This window comes from Globicephala melas, chromosome 9 (genome assembly GCF_963455315.2).
Source record: "Globicephala melas chromosome 9, mGloMel1.2, whole genome shotgun sequence".
NCBI classification, from domain to species: Eukaryota; Metazoa; Chordata; class Mammalia; order Artiodactyla; family Delphinidae; genus Globicephala; species Globicephala melas.
In genome coordinates this window covers 20,794,249-20,814,665 of record NC_083322.1, presented here as the reverse complement: position 1 = coordinate 20,814,665, position 20,417 = coordinate 20,794,249, and the positions used below count along the sequence as shown (strand labels likewise).

General features: G+C 44.8%; 1 long non-coding RNA gene across 1 annotated transcript in view; it reads left to right on the top strand.

Annotated features, from left to right (window-relative positions):
• LOC115851597 (uncharacterized) overlaps positions 1-20,417 on the top strand; it is a 298,398-nt gene that overhangs the window by 22,802 nt on the left and 255,179 nt on the right. The window contains exon 2 of the long non-coding RNA XR_004038858.2: positions 19,655-19,789. This is a non-coding gene — a long non-coding RNA (uncharacterized lncRNA). The remainder of the gene's footprint in view (positions 1-19,654; positions 19,790-20,417) is intronic.

Here is a 20,417-nt window from a genome sequence, read left to right as displayed (position 1 = left end):
TACTACAGCTCCCGTGAGGCCTTTCCGTGGAAGGAACTGGATGGGGAAGCTGGAGTTCGGGTGGGGTTGGGAGGGGGCTCCTAACTGGGGAACACTAGCCTCAGTGCTTTGCTTTAGGCTTAATACAGAGTATCTGTGCCCCGTTGATCTTCAGTTGCATGCAGATGCAAGTCTTTATTAGGGTGACCAACAGTCCCAGTGTTTCGGGAACTGAAGGGGGCACGGAACTTTGAGTTTTCAAAGTGGGGAAGTCCTATGCAAACTCACTAGTCGGTCACCCTCTTCTTAACGCAAGATGCTTAAGTCTCTTAAAGCTTTAGAGCCATGGGTGCAAGCCTCCCTGCACAGAGCATCACCTGGGGGAGTTCTTAAAAATCCCCAGGCCTAAGCTGCACTCAGACCAAGTAACTTAATTAGACTCTCAGGGCGGGGCCGAGGCATCTTGGATTTTAAAGCTCTTCCCGCCTCACCCCCGGAAATCCTCAGTGCTCTGTCTGCAGTGGAGGCTGCAAATGCATCACTTAAAGCTAAGTCAGCAGAGGCCTCGGCTTGCGGGATCTTAGACCCTAGACCAGGGATAGAACCCGTGCCCCCTGCAGTGGAAGCATGGAGTCCTAACCACTGGACCACCAGGGAGTTCCCAGAAAAGTGTGTTCTGATCAGTCCAATCAAAATATTTATTCAACACCTTCACACTGGAGGACAGAAGTTACCAAGATGCCTCCAGCAAGGTCCCTCTTCTAAACGCAGTTAACTTCTAATGAGCAAGACGGCCACGGTGTGGGGCAGCTGGTGACAAAAGTCCTCCCTGGGGAAGAAATCTAGGATTGAACTGATAAGAAGTGCACTGGATTGAGCACCAGGATTCCTGGGCTATTATCACAGCACTCCTAGTAACGAGCAGTGTGTGAGACCCTAAATTACTCTTCTTTCCTCATCCTCACCTGTAAATTCTAAGGCTTATGACCTGACTCCTAAGGCCCCTGGCTCGTCTGAAACTTTGATTCTTTTTCTTATTTTAATAAATTTACTTATTTTAATTTATTTTTGACTGCATTGAGTTTTCGTTGCTACACGCGGGCTTTCTCTAGTTGAGCCGAGCAGGGGCTACTCTTCATTGTGGTGCACAGGCTTCTCATTGCGGTGGCTCCTCGTTGCGGAGCACAGGCTCTAGGCGCGCGGGCTTCAGTAGTTGTGGCACATGGACTCAGTAGTTGTGACTCACGGGCTCTAGAGCGCAGGCTCAGTAGTTGTGGCGCACGGGCTTAGTTTCTCTGCGGCATGTGGGATCTTCCCGGGCCAGGGCTCAAACCCGTGTCCCCTGCATTGGCAGGCGGATTCTTAACCACTACGCCACCAGGGAAGCCCCCTGAAACTTTGATTCTGAACCTGGCCCTCAAGTCTTGTTGGACTGCAGAGTATGCAGGGCTCCGGGCAAGCACTCCCCCACGTTATGGACAAACTCTTTCTATCCTGTGGCTAAAAAGAGAACACATTTGCTTAGGGATAAGAGAATGAAAGTCTTAAGGTCCCATATGGACGGGGAAGATCTCGGGGCACCTGAGTTGACTACAGCATTTGTTGCAGGTGGGAGAGGGAGGGAATAAAGCCTTTCAGAAGTGTACTGGGTTGCTAAGGCTGCCATCACAAAGCATCACGGACTGGGTGGCTTAAACAACAGAAATTTATTTGGAGGCTAGACGCCTGAGATCAAGGTGTATGGGACCATGCTCCCTCTGAAGGCACTGGAGAAGGATCTGTTCCAGGCCTTTCTCCAAGCTTCTGATAATTCCTTGGTTGTGGCAGCCTAGCTCCAGTCTTTACATGGAGTTCTCCCTGTGTTCAAATGTCCCTTTTTATAAAGATGACAGTCATGGGCTTCCCTGGTGGCACAGTGGTTAAGAATCCGCCTGCCAATGCGGGGGACATGGGTTCGAGCCATCCGGAGGGCCATCAGGGGGGCCATCCGGAGCTGGGGGTGCAGAGAGCCTGGGCAGCTCCCGGACCAGGAACACGGATGAGTTGGAGTCCCGGTCCCGTGGCTTATGGTGTCTGCAGGAGGTGGCAGGCCAAGGGCCACTGTAGGCTCCCCCAGGCGGAGAGAGCCACTGGCCCCAGGTCTGGGAGCACCAGAGTCCAGCTGGCTTCCACAGCCATTCCTTCCACGCGGAGACACAGCAGGAACCAGAACTGGGAGTGGAGCCTGCAGAGGGAAGTGGTAGGGGAAGCAAGACTGATTGATGCTGAGCCTCCAGAGGGCCTTGTTTATTTCCGGCCCACCAGGGACAGGGGTGCTCCAGAGCTTGGCACCCGGCTGAATCTGCAGACATGGCAAGGGGCCAAGGGAGAGGTGACAGGGGAGGAAGCCAGGCAGGTCCAGCAAAGCAGCCCTGCTGAGACAGGGCAGAGCAGACGGAGCTATCAGGGATGTTTCCTGAAGGGGCTGGAAGCAGTGCTAGAGGTGGAAGGCAGGAGCCCTCCAGCCCCAGCGGAGGGGTGGTGGTGGTCCGCCTGGCCTTCCCCTCTTCCCAGCTCCACCAGCCACATCCTCTCTGCCTCTACTTGATGGTGCCTTTAGCCCAGCCCTTATCTAACCAGGTTGGCCCCTGCTGGCTCCACCCGAACCCGGACAGACACATGCCACACCGTTTGCGAATTTTAATTCTGTTTTCAGGAAGATCAAAATAACACAAAGGGCACTAAGGAGAGACTGGAAAAACTAGATTCAGGTGGCCCTGTGCAACCTTGCGTTTCGTTACATTTGTTCAATTACGTAAATGATCGCTCAGGAGGTGTTTCCGTGAATGGTGATGCATGGGAGTCTCGGGTTAGCAGCTTGGTGGTAGTGATGATTATTTACGTGTTACATGTCTGCTTTAAAGTTTGGGGGTCTCTTGAGTAATCATTACGCTCATTTGCCTGTTTTTTTTAAATGAATTAATTTATTCATTTATTTAATTTTTGGCTGCAGTGGGTCTTCGCTGCTGCACGCGGGTTTTCTCTAGTTGCTGAGAGTGGGGGCTACTCTTTGTTGCGGTGCACGGGCTTCTCATTGCGGTGGCTTCTCTTGTTGCGGAGCACGGGCTCTAGGCGCGCGGGCTTCAGTAGTTGTGGCACGCGGGCTTCGGTAGTTGTGGCTCACGGGCTCTAGAGCGCAGGCTCAGTAGTTGTGGCGCACGGGCTTAGTTGCTACGTGGCATGTGGGATCTTCCCGAACTAGGGCTTGAACCCAGGTCCTCTGCATTGGCAGGCGGATTCTTAACCACTGCGCCACCACGGAAGCCCCCTTTTGCCTGTTTTATGTGACTTCAGAGCAACATTTTATAATTTTAAACAATTGTGGAGGCTAGAGTTTTGGAATTTTTGCATTTGGAGAACTTTTTGTTGTGTGTGTGATTCGGTTGAGGCTGAGACCTTACTTGGTTAAGGAGATGCTGGAGAAGCTACTGAATTAGGATCAAGTCCCAGCTCTGTCCCTAATAGTCTGTGACCCTGAGCAAAACACTTCTCTGAGTCTCATTTATCCATCTGTGCAATGAAGAGAACACAGAGCCTGCCTTCCAGGACTAAATGCAGCGGGGTATGTGCTGTAGGAAGTTCTACACAAGTGCAGAGTATTATCCCTGCAGTTACTATTCAATGTAACATTATTTCCATGGGAAAGTCCAGTTTACTTTTTGACAATTGGATCTACAACGTAGTTTCCAGGAATGCATTTGTCTCCAAGTGGTCTTTGGCCAAAAGCAACACAACTTGACCCCGAGATAATATGCACTGTGGCAAAAGGCAGGAACTGCACCGGCAGGTTTTCAAAGAAAAAGAGAAAACTCCCCCCAACTATGATGCTCATCTCGCCCATCTGCAGAGAAGTCCTGGTATTGGGGTTCTCCAGAGAAACAGAAAAAAAAGGATGTGTATGTATGTGTTTATTTATTTATTTATATTAAGGAATTGGCTCACGCAATCGTGGAGGTTTGGCAAGTCCAAAATGTGCAGGGTGGGCCGGCGGGCTGGAGACCCACGGCAGAGCCGATGTTGTAGTTCAAGTCCAAAGGCAGTCGGCTGGCAGAATTCCCTCTTCATAGTGGGAGGGCAGTGTTTTTCTATTAAGGTCTTCAACTGATTGGACAAGACCCACCCACCCTATGGGGGGCAATCTGCTTTCCTCAAAGTCTCTTGATTTACATGTTAGTCTCATCTAGTCATTCCCCTACTCCAAGGGGAGGGGTGGGAGGTGACTGCATCTCACCTCAAGCTTTGCTGAGTGTCCTCTGCACTTTGGGGTGCTTGGTAGACTGGTGACAGCCTCTCACTTGAGAAATCTAAAGGGTGTGAGGGAGGTAGTGATGACCAGTTGCTTTGAAGTTGGAGCAAAGGAGAGGTGGCTTCACTGGGGGCTACCTGCACTCCCGTAGTTTGTTGGTGTGAAGAACATGAGCCCAGTTGGAGCCGCAAGTGCAGGAGAGGTGCATGGGCTCCTCCAAACCTGCCAAGAGGAGAGCCTTGGGGAGAAGGGGGGAAAGAGTCTTCTGCAGATAGAAGCTGGGGCATCTCCAGATGCCCAGAGGCTGAAGAAGGAGCAGGTGACAGCCAGATGAGACGTGTTGGCTGTCACCAGGAGCCCTAGAACTCTAGATCCCTGAACTCCGGGGAGTGTTCGTGAAGGTCACCTTGGAATGTTTCTTGGCTCAGAGACTGTGATGCCCATATAAATTGAGAACTCTCCTGCCCCTGTCTCCTCCTGCTTCCCTTTTCTCGGGCCCGGAGGGGTCAGGAACCAGGGCTGGCGAAGTGAGGGAGGAGGGGCAAAAGTACCAGGGAGGGACGGGGGGGAAGAAGCCAGCCTTGTTCCCCACTGGATGGCTCGACTGTGGCACTGGGGAGAGTGGCTCTGATTCTGTAAACATCCCCCTGCCACCTGCCACCTGCCCACAGTGGTGGAGTGTATTTCCCCACTGGGCTGGTATTGGGCTCGGCCACGTGACTTGCCAGTGGGATGTTAGCAAATGTCACGTGAATAAAGGCTTGCAGTATGCTTGCACTGAGGACTTTCCTCCTGCATTTCTGTCCTCATCAGGAGAACATGGCCCAGGTAGAGTGTACTTCCTAAAGGATGAAAGACGTGGAACAGTCCCAAACAGTGCTCACAGCCTGGAGCAAGCCTGACTGGGATCAGCAAACCGCCCCCTACTTACGAGCTAGAAACAGACGCCTATTTCTGTGTGTCACGGAGCTTTGGCCTGGTTTATTATGTGGCATCATTATGACAGCAGTTGACAAAAGAAGTTACCAAATAAAGTTGAGAACTGTGATGATTACACTAAGGTAGACATTCCCTGTTGACTGGAGGACATTCTTTATTGACTAGAACTGCCTAGAGTTCATTCTGGGGTGGGAGGAGACCATGCCTAACCAACTAAACTTAAAGGAACATTAATAGACAACAATAAAGTTGCTTTCTGATCATACCCATGTGCCCTGCTCGTCCAACTCAGCAGTTACGTATATTTCCATCAACAGTAATATAACAATGCTGTATATGTTTAAAAATTTACACAAATAGCGTCACGTATTCTGCAAATTGCCCTTTTCACTTGAGGTTATGCTTTTGAGGTTTATCCGGGCTTTAGTGAAAGGGGCTGAGATTGGTCCTGTCTAGTTGCTATTCCTTCTTTGACCCATCTGGCCCAATCCTCATTTGGGGCTGCAGCGTTTCTCCTCTGCAGATAACTTTTCTCTGCAGTCACCATTTTTTTATTCTTTAAACCTTCACTGGTACCTGGCCCCTGGGGGAGAAGGAAAGGGAAGGGAAGTAACATTTATGAAGTACCTACTGCATGCAGGCACACTGGGTGCTTTATATGCACTATCTCATTTAATCCTCTTAGTACCCCTTTGGGGTTGCTGTTCGTGTTCCTGTTTTATGGATGATAGAAACCTGGGGCTTAGAGAGATGATTCATTTACCAGAGGCCACATGAGCAGAAAGTCTGTCCATCTGTAGAGCCCTTGCTGCTAACCACGGCACTGCATCTGTTCTCATTAGTGGAACAGGTGTCCTTCAGTCCCACATCATTGCCCTTCAAGTCCCCTTTGCAATCCCTAGATCATTTGCATAGGGTGGGACCTATCTCTGGTCCAGTTTCTGGTTCACCTCCTCTCTCGTGTGGGACCACAGTCCTCGTGGAACAAGCCTTACCCTCTTTTTTCCCAGTACTGCATGGCATGTTGAAACGAATGATTAGCGACCTACACGGAAGTGTCACCAAGGGAAGAGGAGCTGCTCCCTTACTCGGGAGCCAGCAGGTCCCGTGGTGCAGATAGAATCTTTTGCAGACCCTGGGGGAGTGAATGATAGGCAAGGCAGGAGAGGAGGAGGGTGCAGAGCAGGATAACAGCTGCTCCTGGTGGCTTCGAGTCATGTTCAGAGCCTAAATTAGCCTCATTCTTTTCCAGATCCTCTGTGGGCTTGCTGCAGGCTGCCTGACTGCCTCATCTCCTGGGTGTTGTTTTGCCCCTTCCTCCCCTTTCCAGCCCTCCCTCTTAGGTTCTTTCACTAGAGCTAGCTTGCTGAGAGGCTAGATTGAGTGGCCTAAATGTGGGCTGAAAGATGGTGGTGGTGGGTGCTCAGATTCCTCTTTCGTCTCTTCTTGTCCCTAGGAAGTTTTACCATTAGAGGTTAGTTCTTTTACTGGAATGCAACTCGAAGTAAAGTCTTATCAGTACACTTTATCAGATTTTCCCCTGAAGACAGCATATTTGAAAAACGCACACAGAATTCTCATATGATTCTACTACAGTGTAGGGTAATTCTTCCCTCCTGCCCATGTCACCCCCTCCTCTCCCCTTAGATGGCTGCACTGATGGAGGAAGAGAGCATCAGGGCTCTTGAGTTGAGAGAGGTCAAGGAGGGACTTCACCAGAGGGAGCCAGCGGAAAGGGCAAGTTGGCCATTGGCACAAGACTGCTCTCGGCCAGCTCTGCTGTGGCCTCGGATCTGGAAAGCCCAAGTCTGAGCTTCAGCTCTTTCACAAACTGGGTGCAGAGCCTGGAGAAGGTTACTTCTTTCTGGGCCTGTTTCCTTTCATGGAAAACAAAGGTTGAAGAAGATGATCTCCAAGATCCCTTGTCACGTGGTGAGTCTGTAAGTTTTCTCTGCAGATTCTGCACTGCAGAACAGTTTTCTCAGTCTCGGTGTTTTGCTGGCTCAGCACTGTGGCTCTCTATCCTGAAAACTAATCTGTGTGTGCCCCACAATTCATCTTAAAAACAAGGCAAAACAACAAGCCACAGCTTTTCTTATTAACTCTGCAAACAACAGAGGTAACCTAGGAAGGGACTGCTGACGGGTCATTAGATGGAACCAGGCTTTGCTCCAAAGTGCAGAGTGATGGATATATTCCGGGGTGCAGCCTTGGTGCACCCTGGTATCTACACGGCACAAACAAGCTTGCAACAATTGGGCTTTTCCCTTGCTTGGCTGGACATTCTCTAGACCCTCTGCAGGTCTTATCCGACTGTGGGCCCTAACAGTCGCCAGGCAGTGTACAGGCACTTCCCATCATTCCGGCATGAGTTTTCTTTGGAATCTTTTCCAAAATAGCTCATTCTCATTTTTCTTTTGTGGTATGTGTTGCCTTTATACTTTTAACTATTTTGTTTATGTCTCATTATTTATTTTTTATTTTTTTTCATACAGCAGGTTCTTATTAGTGATCTATTTTATACATATTAGTGTATACACGTCAATCCCGATTTCCCAATTCATCCCACCACCACCACTCCCCGGCCATGTTCCCCACTTGGTGTCCATATGTTTGTTTTCTACATTTGTGTCTCTATTTCTGCCCTGCAAACCAGTTCATCTGTACCATTTTTTTATGTTCCACATATATGCATTAATATATGATATTTGTTTTTCTCTTTCTGACTTATTTCACTGTGTATGACAGTTTCTGGATCCATCCATGTCTCTACAAATGACCCAGTATCGTTCCTTTTTATGGCTGAGTAATATTCCATTGTATATATGTACCACTTCTTCTTTATCCAGTCGTCTGTAGATGGGCATTTAGGTTGCTTCCATGACCTGGCTATTGTAAATAGTGCTGCAATGAACACTGGGGTGCATGTGTCTTTTTTTTTTTTTAACATCTTTATTGGAGTATAATTGCTTTACAATGGTGTGTTAGTTTCTGCTTTATAACGAAGTGAATCAGTTATACATATACATGTGTTCCCATATCTCTTCCCTCTTGCGTCTCCCTTCCTCTCCCCCTCCCTATCCCACCCCTCCAGGCGGTCACAGAGCACCGAGCTGATCTCCCTGTGCTGTGCGGCTGCTTCCCATTAGCTATCTTACGTTTGGTAGTGTATATATGTCCATGCCTCTCTCTCGCTTTGTCACAGCTCACCCTTCCCCCTCCGCATATCCTCAAGTCCATTCTCTAGTAGGTCTGTGTCTTTATTCCTGTCTTACCCCTAGGTTCTTCATGACATTTTTTTCCCTTAAATTCCATATATATGTGTTAGCATACAGTATTTGTCTTTTTCTTTCTGACTTACTTCACTCTGTATGACAGACTCTAGGTCTGTCCACTTCATACAAATAGCTCAATTTCGTTTCTTTTTATGGCTGAGTAATATTCCATTGTATATATGTGCCACATCTTCTTTATCCATTCATCTGATGATGGACACTTAGGTTGTTTCCATCTCCAGGCTATTGTAAATAGAGCTGCAATGAACATTTTGGTACATGACTCTTTTTTTTTTTTTTTTTTGCGTGGGATGGGACTCTCACTGTTGTGGCCCCTCCTGTTGCAGAGCACAGGCTCCGGACACGCAGGCTCAGCAGCCATGGCTCACGGGCCCAGCCGCTCTGCGGCATGTGGGATCCTCCCGGACTGGGGCACGAACCCGTGTCCCCTGCATCGACAGGCGGACTCTCAACCACTGCGCCACCGGGGAAGCCCTATGTGACTCTTTTTGAATTATGGTTTTCTCAGGGTATATGCCCAGTAGTGGGATTGCTGGGTCATATGGTAGTTCTATTTGTAGTTTTTTAAGGAACCTCCATACTGTTCTCCACAGTGGCTGTATCAATTTACATTCCCACCAGCAGTGCAAGAGGGTTCCCTTTTCTCCACACCCTCTCCAGCATTTATTGTTTCTAGATTTTTTTTTTTTAAGATACCTCTAAAATTTTATTGAGGTCATAAAAGAACAAAAGAATTAGAAACATTTCTTATTATTTCAAGACATTCCATGTTTCTTTTTTTTTCTAACATCTTTATTGGGATATAATTGCTTTACAATGGTGTGTTGGTTTCTGCTTTATAACAAAGTGAATCAGTTATACATATACATATGTTCCCATATCTCTTCCCTCTTACGTCTCCCTCTCTCCCACCCTCCCTATCCCACCCCTCTAGGTGGTCACAAAGCACCGAGCTGATATCCCTGTGCCATGCGGCTGCTTCCCACTAGCTAGCTACCTTACGTTTGTTAGTGTATATATGTCCATGCCTCTCTCTCGCCTTGTCACAGCTCACCCTTCCCCCTCCCCATATCCTCAAGTCCATTCTCTAGTAGGTCTGTGTCTTTATTCCTTTCTTACCCCTAGGTTCTTCATGACATTTTTTTTTTCTTAAGTCCCATATATATGTGTTAGCATACGGTATTTGTCTTTTTCTTTCTGACTTACTTCACTCTGTATGACAGACTCTAGGTCTATCCACCTCATTACAAATAGCTCAATTTCATTTCTTTTTATGGCTGAGTAATATTCCATTGTATATATGTGCCACATCTTCTTTATCCATTCATCCGATGATGGGTACTTAGGTTGTTTCCATCTCCGGGCTATTGTGAATAGAGCTGCAATGAACATTTTGGTACATGACTCTTTTTGAATTTTGTTTTTCTCAGGGTATATGCCCAGTAGTGGGATTGCTGGGTCATATGGTAGTTCAATTTGTAGTTTTTTAAGGAACCTCCATACTGTTCTCCATAGTGGCTGAACCAATTCACATTCCCACCAGCAGTGCAAGAGTGTTCCCTTTTCTCCACACCCTCTCCAGCATTTATTGTTTCTAGATTTTTTGATGATGGCCATTCTGACTGGTGTGAGATGATATCTCATTGTAATTTTGATTTGCATTTCTCTAATGATTAATGATGTTGAGCATTCTTTCATGTGTTTGTTGGCAGTCTGTATATCTTCTTTGGAGAAATGTTTGTTTAGGTCTTCTGCCCATTTTTGGATTGGGTTCTTTGTTATTAAGCTGCATGAGCTGCTTATAAATTTTGGAGATTAATCCTTTGTCAGTTGCTTCATTTGCAAATATTTTCTCCCATTCTGAGGGTTGTCTTTTGGTCTTGTTTATGGTTTTCTTTGCTGTGCAAAAGCTTTGAAGTTTCATTAGGTCCCATTTGTTTGTTTTTATTTCCACTTCCCTAGGAGGTGGGTCAAAAAGGATCTTGCTGTGATTTATGTCATAGAGTGTTCTGCCTATGTTTTCCCCTAAGAGTTTGATAGTTTCTGGCCTTACATTTAGGTCTTTAATCCATTTTGAGCTTATTTTTGTGTATGGTGTTAGGGAGTGATCTAATCTCATACTTTTACATGTACCTGTCCAGTTTTCCCAGCACCACTTATTGAAGAGGCTGTCCTTTCTCCACTGTACATTCCTGCCTCCTTTATCAAAGATAAGGTGACCATATGTGCGTGGGTTTATCTCTGGGCTTTCTATCCTGTTCCATTGATCTATCTTTCTGTCTTTGTGCCAGTACCATACTGTCTTGATTACTGTAGCTTTGTGGTATAGTCTGAAGTCAGGGAGCCTGATTCCTCCAGCTCCGTTTTTCGTTCTCAAGATTGCTTTGGCTATTCGGGGTCTTTTGTGTTTCCATACAAAACGTGAAAATTTTTTTCTAGTTCTGTAAAAAATGCCAGTGGTAGATTGATAGGGATTGCATTGAATCTGTAGATTGCTCTGGGTAGTAGAGTCATTTTCACAATGTTGGTTCTTCCAATGCCAAAACATGGTATATCTCTCCATCTATTTGTATCATCTTTAATTTCTTTCATCAGTGTCTTATAATTTTCTGCATACAGGTCTTTTGTCTCCTTAGGTAGGTTTATTCCTAGGTATTTTATTCTTTTTGTTGCAATTGTAAATGGGAGTGTTTTCTTGATTTCACTTTCAGATTTTGCATCATTAGTGTATAGGAATGCCAGAGATTTCTGCGCATTAATTTTGTATCCTGCTACTTTACCAAATTCATTGATTAGCTCTAGTAGTTTTCTGGTAGCATCTTTAGGATTTTCTATTTATAGTATCATGTCATCTGCAAACAGTGACAGCTTTACTTCTTCTTTTCTGATTTGGATTCCTTTTATTTCCTTTTCTTCTCTGATTGCTGTGGCTAAAACTTCCAAAACTATGTTGAATAAGAGTGGTGAGAGTGGGCAACCTTGTCTTGTTCCTAATCTTAGTGGAAATGCTTTCCGTTTTTCACCATTGAGGACGACGTTGGCTGTGGGTTTGTCATATATGGCCTTTATTATGTTGAGGAAAGTTCCCTCTATGCCTACTTTCTGCAAGGTTTTTATCATAAATGTGTGTTGAATTTTGTCGAAAGCTTTCTCTGCATCTATTGAGATGATCATATGGTTTGTCTCCTTCAATTTGTTAATATGGTGTATCACGTTGATTGATTTGCGTATATTGAAGAATCCTTGTATTCCTGGAATAAACCCCACGTGATCATGGTGTATGATCCGTTTAATGTGCTGTTGGATTCTGTTTGCTAGTATTTTGTTGAGGATTTTTGCATCTATGTTCATCAGTGATATTGGCCTGTAGTTTTCTTTCTTTGTGACATCCTTGTCTGGTTTTGGTATCAGGGTGATGGTGGCCTCATAGAATGAGTTTGGGAGTGTTCCTCCCTCTGCTATATTTTGGAAGAGTTTGAGAAGGATAGGTGTTAGCTCTTCTCTAAATGTTTGATAGAATTCGCCTGTGAAGCCATCTGGTCCTGGGCTTTTGTTTGTTGGAATATTTTAAATCACAGTTTCAATTTCAGTGCTTGTGATTGGTCTGTTCATATTTTCTATTTCTTCCTGACTCAGTCTTGGCAGGTTGTGCATTTCTAAGAATTTGTCCATTTCTTCCAGGTTGTCCATTTTATTGGCATAGAGTTGCTTGTAGTAATCTCTCATGACCTTTTGTATTTCTGCAGTGTCAGTTGTTACTTCTCCTTTTTCATTTCTAATTCTATTGATTTGAGTCTTCTCCCTTTTTTTCTGGATGAGTCTGGCTAATGGTTTATCAATTTTGTTTATCTTCTCAAAGAACCAGCTTTTAGTTTTATTGATCTTTGCTATCGTTTCCTTCATTTCTTTTTCATTTATTCCTGATCTGATTTTTATGATTTCTTTCCTTTTTCTAACTTAGGGGTTTTCTTGTTCTTTCTCTAATTGCTTTAGGTGCAAGGTTTGGTGGTTTATTCGTGATGTTTCCTGTTTCTTAAGGTAGAATTGTATTGCTATAAACTTCCCTCTTAGAACTGCTTTTGTTGCATCCCATAGATTTTGGGTCGTCGTGTCTCCATTGTCATTTGTTTCTAGGTATTTTTTTATCTCCTCTTTGATTTCTTCAGTGATCACTTCGTTATTAAGTAGTGTATTGTTTAGCCTCCATGTGTTTGTATTTTTTACAGATCTTTTCCTGTAATTGATATCTAGTCTCATAGCGATGTGGTCGGAAAAGATACTTGATATAATTTCAATTTTCTTAAATTTATCAAGGCTTGATTTGTGACCCAAGATATGATCTATCCTTGAGAATGTTCCATGAGCACTTGAGAAAAATGTGTATTCTGTTGTTTTTGGATGGAATGTCCTATAAATATCAATGAAGTCCATCTTGTTTAATGTATCATTTAAAGCTTGTGTTTCCTTATTTATTTTCATTTTGGTTGATCTGTCCATTGGTGAAAGTGGGGTGTTAAAGTCCCCTACTATGAATGTGTTACTGTCGATTTCCCCTTTTATGGCTGTTAGTATTTGCCTTATGTATTGAGGTGCTCCTATGTTGGGTGCATAAATATTTACAATTGTTATATCTTCTTGGATCGATCCCTTGAACATTATGTAGTGTCCTTCTGTGTCTCTTGTAATAGTCTTTATTTTAAAGTCTGTTTTGTCTGATATGAGAATTGCTACTCCAGCTTTCTTTTGGTTTCCATTTGCATGAAATATCTTTTTCCATCCCCTTACTTTCAGTCTGTATGTGTCTCTAGGTCTGAAGTGGGTCTCTTGTAGACAGCAAATATATGGATCTTCTTTTTGTATCCATTGAGCCAATCTGTGTCTTTTGGTGGGAGCATTTACTCCATTTACATTTAAGGTAATTATGGATATGTATGTTCCTATTCCCATTTTCTTAATTGTTTTGGGTTCGTTATTGTAGGTCTTTTCCTTCTCTTGTGTTCCTTGCCTAGAGAAGTTCCTTTAGCAGTTGTTGTAAAGCTGGTTTGGTGGTGCTGAACTCTCTCAGCTTTTGCTTGTCTGTAAAGGTTTTAATATCTCCATCAAATCTGAATGAGATCCTTGCTGGGTAGAGTAATCTTGGTTGTAGTTTTTCTCCTTCATCACTTTAAATATGTCCTGCCACTCCCTTCTGGCTTGCAGAGTTTCTGCTGAAGGATCAGCTGTTAACCTTATGGGGATTCCCTTGTGTGTTATTTGTTGTTTTTCCCTTGTTGCTTTTAATATGTTATCTTTGTATTTAATTTTTGACAGTTTGATTAATATGTGTCTTGGCCTGTTTCTCCTTGGATTTATCCTGTATGGGACTCTCTGTGCTTCCTGGACTTGATTAACTATTTCCTTTCCCATATTAGGGAAGTTTTCAACTATAATCTCTTCAAATATTTTCTCAGTCCCTTTCTTTTTTCTCTTCTTCTTCTGGAACCCCTATAATTCGAATGTTGGTGCATTTAATGTTGTCCCAGAGGTCTCTGAGACTGTCCTCAGTTCTTTTCATTCTTTTTTCTTTATTCTGCTCTGCAGTAGTTATTTCCACTCTTTTATCTTCCAGGTCACTTATCCGTTCTTCTGCCTCAGTTATTCTGCTATTGATCCCATCTAGAGTATTTTTAATTTCCTTTATTGTGTTGTTCATCATTGTTTGTTTCATCTTTAGTTTTTCTAGGTCCTTGTTGAATGTTTCTTGCATTTTGTCTATTCTGTTTCCAAGATTTTGGATCATCTTTACTGTCATTATTCTGAATTCTTTTTCAGGTAGACTGCCTATTTCCTCTTCATTTGTTAGGTCTGGTGGGTTTTTATCTTGCTCCTTCATCTGCTGTGTGTTTTTCTGTCTTCTCATTTTGCTTATCTTACTGTGTTTGGGGTCTCCTTTTTGCAGGCTGCAGGTTCATAGTTCCTGTTGTTTTTGGTGTCTGTTCCCAGTGGCTAAAGTTGGTTCAGTGGGTTGTGTAGGCTTCCTGGTGGAGGGGACTAGTGCCTGTGTTCTGGTGGGTGAGGCTGGATCTTGTCTTTCTGGTGGGCAGGTCCACATCTGGTGGTGTGTTTTGGGGTGTCTGTGGCCTTATTATGATTTTAGGCAGCCTCTCTGCTAATGGGTGGGGTTGTGTTCCTGTCTTGCTAGTTGTTTGGCATAGGATGTCCAGCACTGTAGCTTGCTGGTCGTTGAGTGAAGCTGGGTGCTGGTGTTGAGATGGAGACCTCTGGGAGATTTTCGCCGTTTGATATTATGTGGAGCTGGGAGTTTCTTGTGGACCAGTGTCCTGAAGTTGGCTCTCCCACCTCAGAGGCATAGCACTGACTCCTGGCTGCAGCACCAAGAGCCTTTCATCCACACGGCTCAGAATAAAAGGGAGAAAAAGTAGAAAGAATGAATTAGTAGAAGTAGAAAGAAAGAAAGAAAGGAGGAAGGAAGGCGGGAAGGAAGGAAAAAAGAAAGAAGATAAAGTAAAATAAAATAAGATAAAATATAATAAAGTTATTAAAATAAAAAATTATTAAGAGAGAAAAAAGGAAAAAAAATTTAAAAAAACGGACGGATAGAACCCTAGGACCAACGGTGGAAGCAAAGCTATACAGAAAATCTCCCACAGAAGCATACACATACACACTCACAAAAAGGAAAACGGGAAAAAAATCATAAATCTTCCTCTCAAAGCCCACCTCCTTAATTTGGGATGATTCGTTTTCTATTCATGTATTCCACAGATGCAGTACATCAAATTGATTGTGGAGCTTTAATCCGCTGCTCCTGAGGCTGCTGGGAGAGATTTCCCTTTCTCTTCTTTGTTCTCACAGCTCCCAGGTGTTCAGCTTTGGATTTGGCCCCGCCTCTGCGTGTAGGTCGCCGGCGGGCGTCTGTTCTTCGCTCAGACAGGACGGGGTTAAAGGAGCCGCTGATTCGGGCGCTCTGGCTCACTCAGGGCGTGCCTGCGCGGCAGAGGCCGGCGTGAGGCGCGCCGTGCGTTCTCCCGGGGAAGTTGTCTCTGGATCCCGGGACCCTGGCAGTGGCGCGCTGCACAGCCTCCCAGGGTGGATAGTGACCTGTGCTCGCACACAGGCTTCTTGGTGGCGGCAGCAGCAGCCTTAGCGTCTCATCCCCGTATCTGGAGTCTGCGCTTTTAGCCGCGGCTTGCGCCCGTCTCTGGGGCTCCTTTAAGCAGCGCTCTTAATCCGCTTTCCTCGCGCACCAGGAAACAAAGAGGGAAGAAAGTCTCTTGCCTCTTCGGCAGCTCCGGACTTTTCCCGGACTCCCTCCCGGCTAGCTGTGGCGCACTAGCCTCTTCAGGCTGTGTTCATGCTGCCAACCCCAGTCCTCTCCCTGCGCTCCGACCGAAGCCCCGCCCGCTGCGGCGGGGGAGCAGACAAGCCTCTCGGGCTGGTGAGTGCCGGTCGGCCCTGATCCTCTGTGCGGGAATCTCTCCGCTTTTCCCTCTGCACCCCTGTTGCTGTGCTCTCCTCCGCGGCTCTGAAGCTTCCCCCCTCCGCCACCCGCAGTCTCCGCCTGCGAAGGGGCTTCCTAGTGTGTGGAAATCTTTCCTCCTTCACGGCTCCCTCCCACTGGTGCAGGTCCCGTCCCTATCCTTTTGTCTCTGTTTATTCTTTTTTCTTTTGCCCTACCCAGGTACGTGGGGGGGTTTCTTGACTTTTGGGAGGTCTGAGGTCTTCTGCCAGCGTTCAGTAGGTGTTCTGTAGGAGTTGTTCCACGTGTAGATGCATTTCTGGTGTATCTGTGGGGAGGAAGGTGATCTCCGCGTCTTAAGCTTCCGCCATCTTCAGGATGTCTGTTCTATAGTCTCTCATTATTTTAAATATTCTGATTTTATTTGTCAATTTTTCCTTTATCTGAAAAAAATTTTTTTTCTAGTATTCTTGTTTGTTTTGTCTGCTGATTCTTGCTGGAGGTGACTGTTTCCTTATAATTTGGAATTGTAATTTTTGGATTGTGAGCTCTCATCTTCAGGGGGCTTGATCTGTGGGTTAAGTACCCGTTCCTTTCGGAAAGGTTTGCATTTGCTTCTTCTGGGCTTCCTGGGTTATCTCTTGTCATGGATCCATTTCATGTTAATTTCTCTTCTTGGAGGGTCCCAGATCCATAGTGTAATTTCAGATCCCAAACCCTTGTGAGTCATAGCCCTGGTGCCTAGAATTCTCAGCAGAGACTTCTTTATTCTAATAAAGTAGGAAGGAACAGATAAGTTTCCTTGCAGTCTCCCTGTACTAGTGAATGAATTTTTCTCATCCACCCCTTTATTGAGGTTGCATCTCTTTGAGAGTTCTGGCTTTATGTAGGGATTTTAGTTCCAAATTTCCACCTTGTACCAGATAAGTCTCATTTCCTGTGCTTGAATAGATGATGGTCCTGGTTACTGGTCTTGCTGGAATGTGAATCTCCTAGGCCCTCCTGTCTACCGAATAGGAGTTATGCTTCTTGAATAAGAGAGAAGGGAAGAGAGGGCCAGATTGGTTGTTTTAATGTGTTAGTAGCCTTTTTGGAACAGGTGAATATCATCTACTCCAGTGGTGCCAGATTGGTTGTTTTAATGTGTTTGTAGCCTTTTTGGAACAGGTGAATATCATCTACTCCAGTGGTGCCAGATTGGTTGTTTTAATGTGTTAGTAGCCTTTTTGGAACAGGTGAATATCATCTACTCCAGTGGCCTTTACCCTCTTTTACTTAAAAGAATTTTGAAAACCAGTGTGCCCTGTAGCACATTTTTAAGTTCCCATATGAATAATTTCAAATTAAGTTGAAATAATTGCAAAAGATATAACCTCCAGTGTATTTGAAATATTTTCATTAAAAAAAAGTTATATCACTTTTTAAAATGTTAGTGGCTTGATACCTACCATCATTTATTCAAAATGCACATACAACTTTTTTTTTTTTGGGCTGCACCATGTAACTTGTGGGATTTTAGTTCCTCGAGCGGGGATTGAACCCAGGCCCTCGGCAGTGAGAGCTCGGAGTCCTAACCACTGGACTGCCAGGGAATTCCCCTACAACTTTTTTTTAAACGTTTGAGATTTTACATCATTTTCTCTTTGAACTCATTTAAAATAATTTTATGATGTAATGTTTTGCCTTTAAAAGTATTTTAAATTGTCTTATACTTCTCAGCAACACAAAGCAACATAAAGTTACATTTTATTACTTGTGATCGTAACTCCTTAAGCGTTGAACACATTTCTCTGGATTGAGTTATTTTTGCAATTATTATGAATAGGCTATGGCTCAAAATAACATACATTACAAAATTTGATAAATACTTAAATAATGGAAATATTTCATGAGGTGGACTTGACGGTCACGTCTCTCTGGGCAAATACTACTGTGGCTTAAATGAGACAGGAGTCAGTATATTTCACTCATTTTAATTAAACATTTTATTTATTTTATTTTTGATTCTTGGCTGCATTGTTGCTGCGCATGGGCTTTCTCTAGTTGCGGCTATTCTTCGTTGCGGTGTGTGGGCTTCTCACTGCGGTGGCTTCTCTTGTTGTGGAGCAAGGTCTCTAGGTGTGTGGGCTTAAGTAGTTGTGGCACATGGGCTCTGTAGTTGTGGCTCGTGGGCTCTAGAGCGCAGGCTCAGTAGTTGTCGCGCATGGGCTTAGTTGCTCCGTGGCATGTGGGATCTTCCCGGACCAGGGCTCGAACCCATGTCCCCTGCATTGGCAGGCGGATTCTTAATCACTGAACCAGCAGGGAAGCCCCACTCTTATTTTGATTTTTATTGATATAAGCACTGAACAACTTTGCTCACATAAATAAGAGGATTTGGAAAAGAAGGAATTTTGTTCTACCTGTTATTCAGTTCTTTAATTTTCTTTTAATTTTTTAAGCCCCAAATCACGTGGTCACATGGTGATCTAGCATCAAAATTTTTTTTCACAACCTATTAGTCAACAGTTTGATTAGGTTCCCTTCGGATTTTCTAGCAAGCAAAGAACTGAAAAACCATGACTTGCAAAAAGTGAATGGAGTCACTTATTTTCTCACCACGTAAACAAATGTTGGAAACTTGCTCTTTGGTCTGGCGCCCCAGAGATTTTCACACCTGGAATCAAGCGGCACATTGAGATTCTGGGTGGGTGGGAGGTGTGCCTTTCTTTCGTAAAGTCGGAGAACAGAAATTGAGTGGGAGGCTTCTGCGGCAGGTGTTTTCAGGTAGATCAGCTTTAGTGGGGAGGGCTTTTGGAAGTTGAGGATCTGGAATGGAAAATGGTTCCCCTTGAGACTGCCAGGCCTGAGCACCCCCTGGAGAGTTTTCCAGACCCTCAGTCATTTGTTTGAAGGAAGTCTTCCTGGAAGAAGAGGGCTTTGCAGCTGGATTGTAAGCTCTGTGAATAGGGACCACATCTGTGTCTGGGTGGTGCTCAGCAAGTTCAAGGTGGATGATAATAAGCTAACATTTATTGTGTGTTTACCATCACATTGACACCTGCCTTAGCTCAGTCAGTCCACACGTAAGTCCATGAGGAGTTTGTTCTCACTGATTCCATCTCACACGTGAGGTGCTGAAGACCAGACGGGCAAAGAACATTTTAAAGGTGCCTGAATGGTACATAGTAGAACTGGGGCCTGAATCCCAAAGAGTCTGTCTAACATCAAAGCAGCAAAGTGAGGCCTCAGGGTGGCCCTCTGACTCCCCTTCCCTTCTCTTCAGTCAGGGAGAGAAGAGAAGAGATTGCTTCTTGGATAATTAAAAATAATAGAACGGTAGTGTTGGAAATGGCTTTTTAAATGAGCAACCTGCTATGGGGTGAGTTAGCTTTTCTCAGTCCTGGTACCTTATGTGTAAAACAGGGATGTGATGTTGATGATGATGGTGATGGGGATGATGATGGTGGTAGCAATACCTACTGCATAAGGGAGCAGTTATCTCATAGCCAGTACCTGCCACTGCTGGACACTTAGCTCTTTCTTAGTTTAGGCAAACATCTGTCTTCCATCCCCTCATCTACAAAACACTTTTCTAATAACAAGCTTTCAGCTGTTTGATGTTTAAATACCTATTCCCTTTATTGTCTCTTCTCCAGGATAAATCTCATGAGTCCTTTGTCTAAATGGAAGTTATAATTTTTTTTCCCCCCCCAGATGCGCAGGCTCAGCGGCCATGGCTCACGGGCCCAGCCGCTCCGCGGCATGTGGGATCCTCCCGGACCGGGGTACGAACCCGCGTCCCCTGCATCGGCATGCGGACTCTCAACCACTGCGCCACCAGGGAAGCCCGTAAGTTATAATTTTAATACTCCTTATTTTCCTGGTCACTCTCCTCTGGATATATTCTCATTTGTCAAAATGACTTTAAAAATATGGTATCCAGATTGTATCGCCGTATTCCAGATGTGGTTTGACTGGGGCAGAATGCTGTGAAATTGCTCTTTCCCTGGATCTTTAGATGTCATCTAAACACTTAATGGTTCTTCCTAAGCGTCCTCACTGTTGACTCGGTAAACTTCTGTGAAGTCACCATCCACAGATTATGATGCAAGTCGGCTGCAAACCCCATCTCCCATCCCATGTTACAGTTTTGCAGGGGACAGCTTGTAACCTTGAACATGGGACTTTACATTTACCTCTGTGAAATTTCATTTTGTTGCCCACAGTCCATATTCTAGCTTGTCCAAGTGGTTTTGAATCCTGATTCTGTTCATTAAGGAGGAGAGCACAACGCATGACGGTGTAAGGTGAACAGGGCGGCTTAGGAGAAAGAGCAGGGAGTGAATGGTGTTGCAGACATCCAAGCCAATTGGGTCATCACTATTTTAGGTTCTTTCTCTTTGATAGCAGTCCCTTCTATTATTTAGAGATAGGTGAAGGATATGTTTCTCCACCCCCCTACTAAATGCACTCTTGT